This window comes from Arachis hypogaea, chromosome 19 (assembly GCF_003086295.3).
Source record: "Arachis hypogaea cultivar Tifrunner chromosome 19, arahy.Tifrunner.gnm2.J5K5, whole genome shotgun sequence".
NCBI lineage: Eukaryota > Viridiplantae > Streptophyta > Magnoliopsida > Fabales > Fabaceae > Arachis > Arachis hypogaea.
The window spans coordinates 23,212,463-23,226,076 of record NC_092054.1 but is presented as its reverse complement, the minus strand read 5'-3'; positions in this window follow the sequence as shown (position 1 = coordinate 23,226,076).

The window sequence follows — 13,614 nt, the reverse complement described above, 5'->3', positions numbered from 1 at the left end:
TGATCTCATTATTCAATTTTTAGTGCTTCTCCTCTCACCGTTAGGTGCACTTTTCTGTATTATTACTGTTGCCATTATTCTCCTTCTTTCAACATCGTGATTGTATCGCCTACATCTTTTCCTCGCTTCTATTAACTACAATTGCAAATTTTATACCGTTTTACTGCGGTTATTAATTTCACGCATAACTTTCAACTTCATTTTTCTTTCTCTTCAGTTTATTTACTGTTTTACTCGAATTTTTGTTCCATTGTTAACAACAAATAATCAACAATTTTCGAGTTTTGTTTCACAATCTTAATTCAAGGAGCAGAAACGACTCCTTTTGTGGGTGTCTCAAAGTCTCAATTGTAGTTTCGAAAGTAAAATTAAAGATAAAAAGGAAAACATACAAGGTGCCTGGAGGCAAAGTAAAATGCAGAAATTAAAACAAACAGGAAATTAAAAAGAAGATGAAAGAAGAAACATGAACGTAAAAGAGAAAAAGACGTAAAAGTAAAGAAATTTTATTTATAAAAACTAAAAGAAAGCAAAGTACAAGTGTTTGAGTTCAGAGGAATTACTTAAGATTCCCAATTTTACTCTATGATGCCAAGGGGCTGAGAGCGTTTTGGGTCTCTAAGTATTTTTCAAGAAGAACTGAACTGATTACAACATGTTCCTAAAGCTCTATTTATAGACTAGCCTAATCTCAATGGGCAGTTACTCTTTGTACACCACTTGCAGGAAATTTAAATTTCTTGTAGCTGTTCCTGCACTTCTTGCTTGCTGTTAATTTTAAAATTTAAATAAATAACCAACTCTCAAATGATCTAATTTAATTTAAAATAGATATAAATATTATATATAGGAACATTACCAAATAACTAATTATTTATTTTTATGATTTTCTTATAAAAATTATATTTTGTCTAATAAGATGCCCCCAAAATTTCTCACTTGAAGATGTGTAATGATTGAAAGTGAGAAAACTTAGTTGTTTATTGATATTTTTTTTATTGAGAGTCAATTGACATTTTAGACACATCCGCTTGACAGATTAAATGCCTACTAGTAATAGACTTAACAGAATTTTTAAGTCTATAAAATTTTTACATTAATAGTTGAACTGTCAATGGGGTCTATTCTTTTGTATGAAATTTTTAAGTGTGTCAAATGATATCTGTTATAATTTCGGTACATTAAATGTGTATTAATTAACCTTTTTTTTTACCTTTAATATTTCAATTAAGAGTTTTTTTTTTGACACACACTTTCATTATTTTAATTGACACAATTTTTCTAACTTCAGAAGTAACAAAATCTTAACTTCGTGAAGTCGTTTCTTTCATATGTTAAACTCCAGGTGTCAATTAAATTTGATAAAATTTCTAATCCTATAAAATCTCCACACTAACATTCTAATAGTTTTGACTCCAAGCGCTAAGAGACTCAACAGAATTTCTAAGTCAATTAGGCTCTTATATTTATGAAGTACATACCCAAATGTCAATGAGAGATTATTTTTGTCCAAGATTTTAAACCTGATGCTTTGGACACATATTTGTCTCATAAGCTTAATGCTTTACACTGTCAGTAGACTTTGCAATTCAAAGAAATCACAAGGACACAAACTGAATTGCAAATATTAATTAGCTCTTTACTTTTTCCTTTGACACTTCAACTGGATATTTTTGTATCCTTAAACATGTGGAATGTTTATCTCATGTATGCCTGGCCTATATACTTTTAAATATTTTTCATTTATTGAAGGAATTCTTCTTCCTGATCCGATTTCAATAATCTTATAGGCATTTCCAGGGTAAACTTTGTCCACTACATAAGGTCCTTCCTAAGTTGGAGACCACTTACCATAAGTTTTCGACTTTCTTTCTATAGGCAAGATTGTTTTCCACACTAAATCTCCAACTGCAAATGTCTTTGCTTTAACACGGCGGTTGTATGATTTTGACATAATCTCTTTTTGTCGAATCACCCGCTCTAAAGCTCTTAACCTTTCGTCATCTAGTTCATTAAGCTCGTCATACAAAGAATTCCAATAATCCACTACTGGTATCTCATCTTGTCTAGCCACCCTTATACTTTGCATATTAATATCAATTGGCAACACTGCATCATGACCGTAAACTAACTTATACGGGGTGGTTCTAGTAGATCCTCTTGGAGAATTTCGGTAAGCCCAAAGAACTTGACTAAGAGTTTGGTGCCAATTTCTTGGCTGCCTTCCAATGTGTTTTTTAATTAATGCAATCAAAATTTTATTCACTGCCTCTACTTGTCCATTGGCTTGGGCATAATATGGTGTAGAGGAAAGCATTTTTATATCCCTAGATTTGGCATATTCCATGACCTTTTTCCCAATAAACATGGTTCCTTAATCAGTGGTAATAGACTGAGGAATTCCAAACCTATGCACAATATGCTCCTCAATAAAATCTATTATTTCATTGTGAGTCACCTCCCTTAGAGGGATAGCCTCTACCCATTTAGAGAAATAATCCACACCAACCAAAATGAACTTATGACCTTTAGAAGACGGTGGGTGAATCTGTCTAATAAGATCTAGAGCCCAACCTCTAAATGGCCATGGCTTAATTATAACATGCAGTTCTGACGCTGGAATATGTTGAAGGCTTCCATGTTTTTGGCATTCTTCACAGGACCTGGCATAGTTTATACAATCTTTTTGAATAGTTGGCCAATATAATCTTCTCCTATTTATCACCCATTTCATTTTTTTCCCTGATTGATGGGCGCCACAAATTCCCTCATGCACTTCAGCAAGAGCAAAGTACGCTTCTTTTTCTCCCAAACATGTCAAGAGGTTCCCATCAACAGATTTCTTAAACAAGACATTACTTATTAGAACATAACTTTGAGCCCTATATTTAAGTTTTCTATCGACACTAAGACTTGGATTTTTTAAATATTCTACAATTGATACTCTCCAATCTTCTGGGTCTAGTTTTTCTAATGACAACACTTCTCTTTCTCTCAAAGGCATAAATATGTCTTTTATCCTTACCAATTTTTCTAGTGTTGAGGGCTTGATCTTATATCTTGAAGCAATTTGAGCTAATTCATTTGCTTCTTGGTTTAACTCCCTTGGAACATGCCTTACAATGATATTATCAAATTTACTCAACAACTCTGTAGCCACATTGAAATACTTTCTCAAATTTTCACTAACACACCTATATTCGAGTGATACTTGACGGACTACAAGCTGTGAATCCTCAAAAATTTCTACATTTTTAACTCCTCTTTCTAATAATAATTCCAGTCCCATTATTAATGCTTCATACTCTGCCTCATTGTTGGAACATGAATAATTCAATTCAAAGAGGAATTTACTTGGCTCACCACTTGGAGAAATAATTAAAATTCCTATACCAACACCACCCTTATGGCATGAACCGTCAAAATACAATTTCCAAGGCACCAAACCAACGAAACTCAGTGAATTCTCATCAATGTCAATACAAGGGTGATCAACCAGGAAATCGGCTAGAACTTGACCCTTAACCGCTCTTGCAGGAACAAAATACAAAGAAAATTCTGTTAAGGCTAGCATCCATTTTCCTAGTCTACCATGCAATATTGGAGAAGACAACATATATTTAAGAACATCAAACTTAGAAATTACATAAACATTCCTAGGAATTAAATAATACTTAAGTTTTAAACAGGAAAAATATAAAGCTAAACAAAGTTTCTCAATTGGAGAATAACGGCTCTGAACATCATTTAGCACTCGACTTAGATAATAAATCACTCTCTCGTTGCCATTCTCATCTTCTTGAGCCAGCATTCCACCAATTGTTACTTCAGAAGCTGACACATAAAGTTTTAGAGGTGCTCCATGCCTTGGAGGTGTCATAATAGGAGGATTAGTCAAATACTGCTTGATGTTGTCAAAAGCTTCTTGATGCTCTGTTTTCCATTGGAGCTCTTCCTCTTTTTTCAACTTGATCAGAGGTGCAAAAACCTTGGTTTTTCCTGACAGATTGGAAATGAACCTTCTGAGGTAATTGACCTTCCCTAAAAATGCTTGCAGTTGCTTTTTGTTAGCTGGAGGAGGAGCCTTTAAGATAGCCTTTGCCTTATTTTTGTCAATTTCAATCCCTTTTTTCTGCACCAAGAAACCAAGAAAATTTCCTGCACTCACACCAAAGGCACATTTTAAGGGATTCATTTTTAATTTATGCTTTCTCATTCTTTCAAATGCTTTCTTTAAATTTTCTAAATGCTCTTTTTTAGCATTTGATTTGACAACCACATCATCAACATAAATTTCCATAAAATTTCCAATAAAATCATGAAAAATTTTATTCATCGCCCTTTGATAAGTTGCACCAGCATTTTTTAACCCAAATGGCATCACAACCCATTCAAAAGTTCCTAAAGCACCTGGACACCTAAATGCTGTTTTTGACACATCTTCCTCAGCTATGTATATTTGATTATAACCTGAATATCCATCCATAAAACTTAATATTTCATGACCAGCAATAGAATCTATCAACATATCAGCTATAGACATTGGATATTCATCTTTTGGTGTTGCAGAATTTAAATCTCTAAAATCAATGCAAACCCTTAATTTTCCATTCTTTTTCATGACAGGGACAATATTAGAAATCCAGTTGACATACCTTGCTGTTCTTATAAACTTAGCCTTAAGAAGTCTTTCAATCTCTTCTTTAATCTTCTGCACGACTTCAGGGGCAAATCTCCTTGGTGGCTGCTTGACAGGTTTAACGTTGGCTTTCAATGGCAATTGATGTTCTACCAATTCACGACTCAAGCCTGGCATCTCTGCATAATCCCATGCAAAACAGTCGCAATATTCCTTCAAAATCTCCACCATTTCTTTTTTGAAATAATCAGGCAGCATCTTGTTCACATATGTTGGTCTAGGATAATCACCGTTACCAATATCTACTTCCTCCAAAGGATCCTGCACTTCAACCTTTTTTACAGTGTCAGTATTATTATTTTTTTCAAAACCTAAAGGACCATCATATATACAATCATAAGGTACACTGTCAATGCACCCTTCTCTGTCTGCCATATAGGCTGACAGCCGAGCCAGTTGGCTCGTCAAGCTCATCTAAGTTTCTTCTGAGGCCGCATCCGTCCCGGCCTTAGGGACGAAAATAAAACCATTCATATCTATTCTGTACATCTCAATATTTTCAGGATTAAATGCATTGGTGTCAACGGTCAGCAGCTTGACTCCAGGATTATACATCCTGAACTCCACATGCATCTCATCGTAGTAACAAGTACTATTGTCAGCAAGAACTTCTTCCACTCCTCCATCTTTATTCCAGAAAATCAATTTTTGATGTAAAGTTGATGGAATAGCACCCATTCCATGAATCCAATCACGTCCCAAAAGCAAGTTAAAACCAGCCTTTGATGGAACCACAACAAATAGAGTTGGCCTATTAACAGAACCAACCTCAATTGACAGCAGAACCACACCTCTAACAGAAGAAGTCTTTCCATTAAAATCTGTCATCCCAATGCTACTTTTAATCAGATCTTTTTCAGTCTTTCCAAGCCTTCCCATCATTCTTTCAGGCATGAGATTAACAGCAACTCCCCCGTCAACCAAAATCTTATTGACTATCCTTCCGTCAACACGAGCCTTGATATGCAGTGGACGCAAGTGTTCCTTATCATTTTCAGTAGGCTTCTCAAATAATCCTCCACCACACATATTGTCGTCTAGCAATAAACATTCGCTTCCAGGAAAGACATCATAACAATCATCTTTTAATGACTCTACTTCCTGGACTTGACTATACTCCTCAGGCAGTATTGACACCACAGCTATAGGTTGCTTAACACCAAATATTGCTTCTAAGCTGTCATCAAAACCAGTGTCAAAATTATCAGTAATTAAATCTTCATCCTTTTCTCCCTTGTTTTCAACCATCACCCTCTTCCCAGCAAGATTCTTCTTGACATTTTTATTGCATTTAGGGTGATTAGAAGAATTGCCTGTTTCTACAGACTTGGCCATGGTTGGCAAAGGAGGAAAATCTACTCCGTGTCCCTTGTATGGATCCAAAGGAACATACTCAGGCATATTCTCTTTCTGCTCAAAAGTTGTAAAAAGAGAATATTTGGGAATGTTTTGACAATTTGGCCAAGGAGAATAATTAGGAACCTGCTGCATATTAGGACTATAACAAGAATAAATTGGCTTTGAGGGAATAGGCGCATTTTTTGGAATATATATACTACCTCCGTCTTGTGCATGATTCATGTTCCATAACTGAGACTCATAGTACCTGGGCTTGAAAGGTCTAGGCTTCACCCATTTGTTTTTTCCTCTTGCAAAAGCAGTAGGTTGATTCTGCACATTTCTCACATTCTGGACCCATTTATTGTTTGAGATTTTGGTGGGAGGAACTCTTGTCTTTTGAGAAAATCCATCAGGTCTTCCATCAATCATGACCACAGTCTTCATCTTCTGGTTGACAGGTTGTACTCCAGTGTTGTTGACGCACTTGTTCAAAGGAGTTTGACCGCCCAACTTTTGTTTTCCCTCGGCTATCTTCCGCTTTAGCTCGTTAGTTTCATTTTCTTTTTCAGCAATCTTCTTTCTCAACTCAGCCTTTTCTTTCTCTTCAATTTTGTACTTTTCAAATTCTTTTGCAGCTTCCTTGTCAAAAACAGCATTGCACTTTGGCCACATGGCAATGGTGCTGTCAGATTCTTTAATTCTTAACAAAAAATCTAACAAATCCTCACCAGGACGAGGATAAACTGGCTTCTTATCTTGTTCAAAGACTCTCAGGTCTTTATTTTCATTTTTAGCACTAACCATCGTGGCATCAACTTCTACCATGTTGATTGACAAATAGAATGGCTCAACATAATTTGAGTCAGCAGCAAATGGTTCAGTGTCCACCTTCATAGTAGTTTTATCCTCAAACTTCAGTCTTCCCTCCTCAATTGCTTTTTGTATCAAAACCCTGAAACGGAAGCAATTGTTAGTGGTATGCAAAAATACTTGATGAAACTTACAAAATTTCTTATTCTTTATTTCATCAGTTGTAGGCATCTTTTTTCCTTCAGGTAAAATAAGCTGCTTATCTTTTAATAAAACTTCAAATATTTGATCTGCCTTAGAAATATCAAAAGAATAAGTCTTATTTTCAACTTTAGAATAAGAAGAAACTTTTTCCTTTCCTTTAACAGGCTTCAAAGATTTGCATACATAAGGAGGACCCCACGTAATTCGGCAATATAAATCTCTTTTTCATCTGAATCACTACTATCGGAAAAACAATCAACATATGCAACCTTTTTTGAACCCCTTTTAAAATTTTCTTTTTCTTTCTTAATTTGTTCTATCTGTCTTACTCTCTCAGCTAATTGGAAAAGATCTAAAGTATGTTGATTAACAAGTTTCTTCCTAACTCCGAATTCTAGTCCATTAGTAGCCATTTTGACAACTTCAGATTCTGGAATCGGAGTAAAATATTTATTCCTCATGTTTCTAAACCGTGCCAAATAGGTATCAATGGATTCTCCTTCTGCACGTTTGACAGAGAATAAATCTGTAATACTAACTTTCAATTCACCTCGGAAAAACTGATCATGAAAATTTCTCTCTAACTGCGCCCAAGAATGAATAGAATTTGGTCTCAAGTTAGAGAACCATGTAAATGCATTTTTTGTTAAAGAAGAAGGAAAGTATCTCATCTTGAGATATTCATTAGAAGCTGCTTCCCCAATTTCAACAGTATATCGAGCAATATGTTCTACTGTAGATTCATTTTCTTCTCCAGAAAATTTTGTAAGGGATTTTGAAATTTTCCAACCCCTTGGGAGCTCTGCTTGTTGGACACACTCAGGAAAAGCAGACACAAAATATGGCCTATTCAAGCAACCAACATTAAATCCCAAACGGTTTAAAACTTGTTCAACATTTCTTGCTAGATTATAATGCCCCCCTAAGTTATTTTGTCTAAGTCTTTCTAACATATCATCAGCATTTTGATCATGTCTAGGCATATGAACATCATAATTAGGAATTGCTCTACCGTTCTGATTGACATTATCAAATCTTAAACCCAAGTTATCATTTTCTTCTAAATTTACCACAGTAGCAATCCTATTGACTTGCCTATTTAATTGTTCAATTCTAGTGTTTGTGTTTTCTAGAAGAGGATTTAAAACTGTCACCATTTGATGAGTTAACATGTTTACTAGATCATGGTGGCTTTCATCCATCTGTTGCCTAATATTTGCTAAAGATCCACAGTTTGACTAGGTTGATTAACAGGCATTGCTCTTGACATGTCAGGAAATACAGGTCTGGAATTTTCTACCCTAGTGACAGTGGACGTAGTAGAATTAGATGCACTGTTATTTCCTGTATTAATAGCATGTGAAAAATTTTGTTGTGATACGTGTAAACCTGACACCCCAGAAACAGGTACATTTGACATGCCATATGGATTTTGATAAAGAGGATTTTGAAAAGTTGAGTAGAGAGGCACAGGCAATCCTTGTGTCACCATGGAGGGGACATACCCCGGTGGCAAGCCATATGGCGGCCACCCCATGGTATTTATGTGAGTTGCATTTAACCCTGTATGGGCATGGCCAACGCCATCATGCCTCACTGACATCAAGGTAGGCTCTGCATTTGAAATCACAGGAGAATTCCCGGATTCATTTCCTCTAATCTCATCACTAGAAGTAGAAGAAGATGTTGCAGAAGTATTTGACATGTCAACTGACGCTGATTTCCTTGGCTCTGGACGCACGAATTTACCACTGCGCAACCACATGCAAATTCAAAACTCTTGATTTTTCTTTTGACAAACTACAATCTATTGACAAGGTCCCACTGGGCGTGCCAATTTGTTTTACTCGAATTTTTGTTCCATTGTTAACAACAAATAAATCAACAATTTTTGAGTTTTGTTTCACAATCTTAATTCAAGGAGCAGAAACGACTCCTTTTGTGGGTGTCTCAAAGTCTCAATTGTAGTTTCGAAAGTAAAATTAAAGATAAAAAGGAAAACATACAAGGTGCCTGGAGGCAAAGTAAAATGCAGAAATTAAAACAAACAGGAAATTAAAAAGAAGATGAAAGAAGAAACATGAACATAAAAGAGAAAAAGACGTAAAAGTAAAGAAATTTTATTTATAAAAACTGAAAGAAAGCAAAGTACAAGTGTTTGAGTTCAGAGGAATTACTTAAGATTCCCAATTTTACTCTGTGATGCCAAGGGGCTGAGAGCGTTTTGGGTCTCTAAGTGTTTTCCAAGAAGAACTGAACTGATTACAACGTGTTCCTAAAGCTCCATTTATAGACTAGCCTAATCTCAATGGGGCAGTTACTCTTTGTACACCACTTGCAGGAAATTTGAATTTCTTGTAGCTGTTCCCGCACTTCTTGCTTGCTGTTAATTTTAAAATTTAAATAAATAACCAACTATCAAATGATCTAATTTAATTTAAAATAGATATAAATATTATATATAGGAATATTACCAAATAACTAATTATTTATTTTTATAATTTTCTTATAAAAATTATATTTTGTCTAACACTTACCAAACTGTATTAATTCTTATATATTTTTAATCTATCTTTCACATCCAAAGTTTTCTCTCATCAATTTAATTTTAAAAAAATTATTTTTTTTATCTGATATTTGTTTTTTAACTTTTTTTACATGTATATACCTATCAATAATGAACCGAAGAACTCTCATAAATTATTTTGTTAATGTTTTTTTATTTTTTAAACAATTTTGTACAAGATAAAATTATTTTTAAAATTTTTTAAATTATTGATTATGTAGAATATTTTTTTAAATTTTAAGTGCATCAATATTTACCTTTTAGTTAAATCTCATTTTTTTTAAATTGCTTTGTATTTAGTGATATTTTTTTAATTTTCTAAATTATTGATTAGGTAAAGTATTGTAATTAAAATTTGAGTACATAAATATTTATTTTTAAATTTAATTAAATAAATTATACAACAAAAAATTTAGTAATTTTGTATTCCACAATATTATTTGTTTGGCATATAGTCCTGATGATTTGATGAGTTTAATTTTGATGGTGATTATATGCACGTGTAAAACTATTTTATACTAATAGGACATCAAAATTAAATTCTTATTTGATTGACATAAAAAAGACACAAAAAAAATTTTGCAACTACTAATGATTTGTTAAAATATTAATATGTTTATTTCTTAAATTATTAACGATGTAGAGTTCTGACATTTAAGTACATGCAAATTTGTTTATAATTAAATTAAAATAAATAATTTATGTTTCAAAAAAATTAATTAATTAAATATTATTTTTTTGGCACATAGTATTGATTATTTAATTGGCATATAAAAGATGCAAAAAAAAAATATGTATCTATCAATAGTAAAGTGAAAAAACTCTCATGGATATTTTGTTAATTATTTTTTAAAATTTTAATCAGTTCTATGTTAGTTAATATTTTTTTTTTATTAAATATTAGATTGACATATAACATTAAAGATATGGTAGGATAATAACATCTATGAATTAGTTTTTTTAAATAACCTGATAACATAATAAATATCTAAATTTTCTGTTATATATTTTTTAACAGTTTCAACCTTCACAATATTATACAGGCTAATTTAGATAGCCAAAATAAAGTAAAATAAGTAACAATAAGAAGAGATAGAATTTCACTTTTTATTATATAGTACAAAAATAATATAATAATATAATAAACTGTAATAAAAATAAAATTAAATAAGTAACAACAAGAAGATATAGAATTTTATTTTTTGTTCTGTAGTACAAAGATAATATAATAATCTAATAAATTGTAATATTCTGATACAAAAGAACATAAAATTTAATCAAAAATACTATTTGTACACCAAAATCAGCTACTAATGTATTTGTGTATAATAAATACATGTGTAGTTTAATTTATTTTCAATGTGTATTTGTATGCTAGCATGTATTTTATACTGATGGCGAACTTTGGTGGCTGATTTTGGTGTACACGTAGCATACCTCAAACTTAATATTATTCTTTTCAGTAGTTTTTTATCTTTTTATTTTAATTTTATTAAAAAATACTAATATAATTTACTTTTAACTTTTAATTTTTAAGATAAATGTAAGGATATGACATTTTATGTATTAGATAATGTAAAAAATTTATTATAGAAGAAGTTAAGAATAAGAGAGAGAGAGAGAATTTTTTAACCTATTAAATATGAGTTATATCATTATATCAAGTGATGATTAAGAAACATATTAGAACTCTGAATTAAAAAAAAATTTTGACTCTCTTTATATTGTGTTTCATTTTAACTAACTATTTTTGATGGAAAGTATTTAAGTGACAAACAAAATAATAAGAAGGTTCGTATTAGATTATGAAAATTAATATCATTCTTATAGTAGGATCGCATTATTTCAAAACATGCAAAATAAAATAATAAAATATAGTTTAATTATTTTACACAATAAAACAAACGTACAACTTATATAATAGTAGTCAAATGTAAGAAGTAATGACAGTCTTCATTCTAAGAGCCTATATTAAATTGCAACTTAATTTTATAATTATTAGTTAAAAACTTAAAATAATGTACTATTTTTATTATATTAGTTGAAATAATATATTTTAATATTATTTTTAAGGATTATTGACATTAAATTTTGATAATTTGAGCAAAAATTTTGAATGTTTTATGTCGTATATTTTTTTAATAGAATAATAAGACAACTTAAAATTCACATCAAGAAAAAACTATTATTTTTATACATTTAGATATTCAGAAGACACAAAAACTAATTATTTTAATAACACTTCAACGGCTCATAAAAGTTAACATAATAAATGATTATAGATCAAAGTGATAGACAAATTTAAAAGTTGCGATAATAGTACTTGGTGATAATTAATTACGATTGGCTGAAGAAAAGGTGTGAGGAGAAGAAGAAAATGATAAAGGAGAATAAGGCAATAATAGTGTGCGATAGAAATAATAATAAGAGAAAATAATAGTGTGTGATACAATAAGAAGATATAATAAAAGTATACATTAATAATTTAAAAAAGTCTTAAAATTAAAGATAATTTAATAAATTGAATATAAAATTTAAAAAACAAAATATTTTTTATCTATTATGAATATAAAATTAAAAAATAATTTATTTTTTTTATTTATTAGAATTATGAATAAAAATAAAAAAATACTTTAAATATAAATTTTTTATATTTGCTTCAAATTAAATACTGTTAAAAAAATAAATAAATAAACTTTATAATATTTATAAATAATTACTTTATAAATATTTATCTTGATTTTATTACACATAATAATAACATAATAAATTTTTTAATATTTTATTTAATTTAAATTTATAATTTTTGAACGTCCTAAAAGTTAAATAACTTATAAAATTTCTATATTTATTTTTAAATATATTTTTTTATTTTTAAATTATTTTATCAAATCTATAATTAATTGAATTAATTGAATTTGTCCCTACTATATTAAGGAATCAATTTAATTGAATAATCTTGAAGCGTTTATATAATTATTTTTATAGTCAATAAATCTGACAGTTTTTCAAGACTCAAAAAGTTATTAATAAGGATATATATGATGAATTACGAAGATTTTTTTCAGTACATAATTTTTATATTCTCCTATTTTATTTATTAATTATTCTTATAGTTTGATATGTAAAAATAAAAAAATAAAGATTTTCATTTCTTTTTTTTCATTACTTATAAGAAAATGAAGACCTCTTCAGATTCATATTTTAGCCTACCACTTAAAAAATATAAAGACAAATATAAATATTTATGACATTTAAGTAAAAGTTATCTTTTGTAAATAACTAATATGTATTTTGATTTATATATAATTTTTTTGAATCAGGATAATATTATTATCATTATTTTTTGAAAAAAAATATATATATATATATATACTTTTTTATTATATGTTTTTATAATTTAACATTTTAAAATTTTTTTATAATAGTTTTAATTTTAACAAAATATAATATAAATAAGGTCATGTCAATATTAAAATAATAAAAAAATATTTATCTAATAAATTTAAAAAATAAATAAATAATATCCATGACATTTAAGTAAAATTATCTTTTATAAATAACTAACATGTATTTTGATTTATACATATTCTTTTTGAATCAGAATAGAATTATTATCATTAATTTTTTAACTATATTTTTTCTGATAATATATATACCTCTTTATTGTGTGCTTTTATAATTTAATATTTTAAAAATTTTTTATAGTAATTTTAAGGTAAAAAAATATGATATAAATAAGATCACGAGAATATTAAAATAATGACAAAAATGTTTATCTAAAATTTAAAGAATGAATAATATATTAACAAAAAAAATAATTTTTTAAAAAATAATAGAAAAGCGGCTGAACAGACACGATAGTGCCTGTTGAGCCGCTAGTATATATATTTATTATACAAATTAATCTCTTATATTCATATAATATCATTAATATTTTATCTTTGAATATTTTTTCTTTTTTTCTATTTTTATTAATATCATTATAATATTT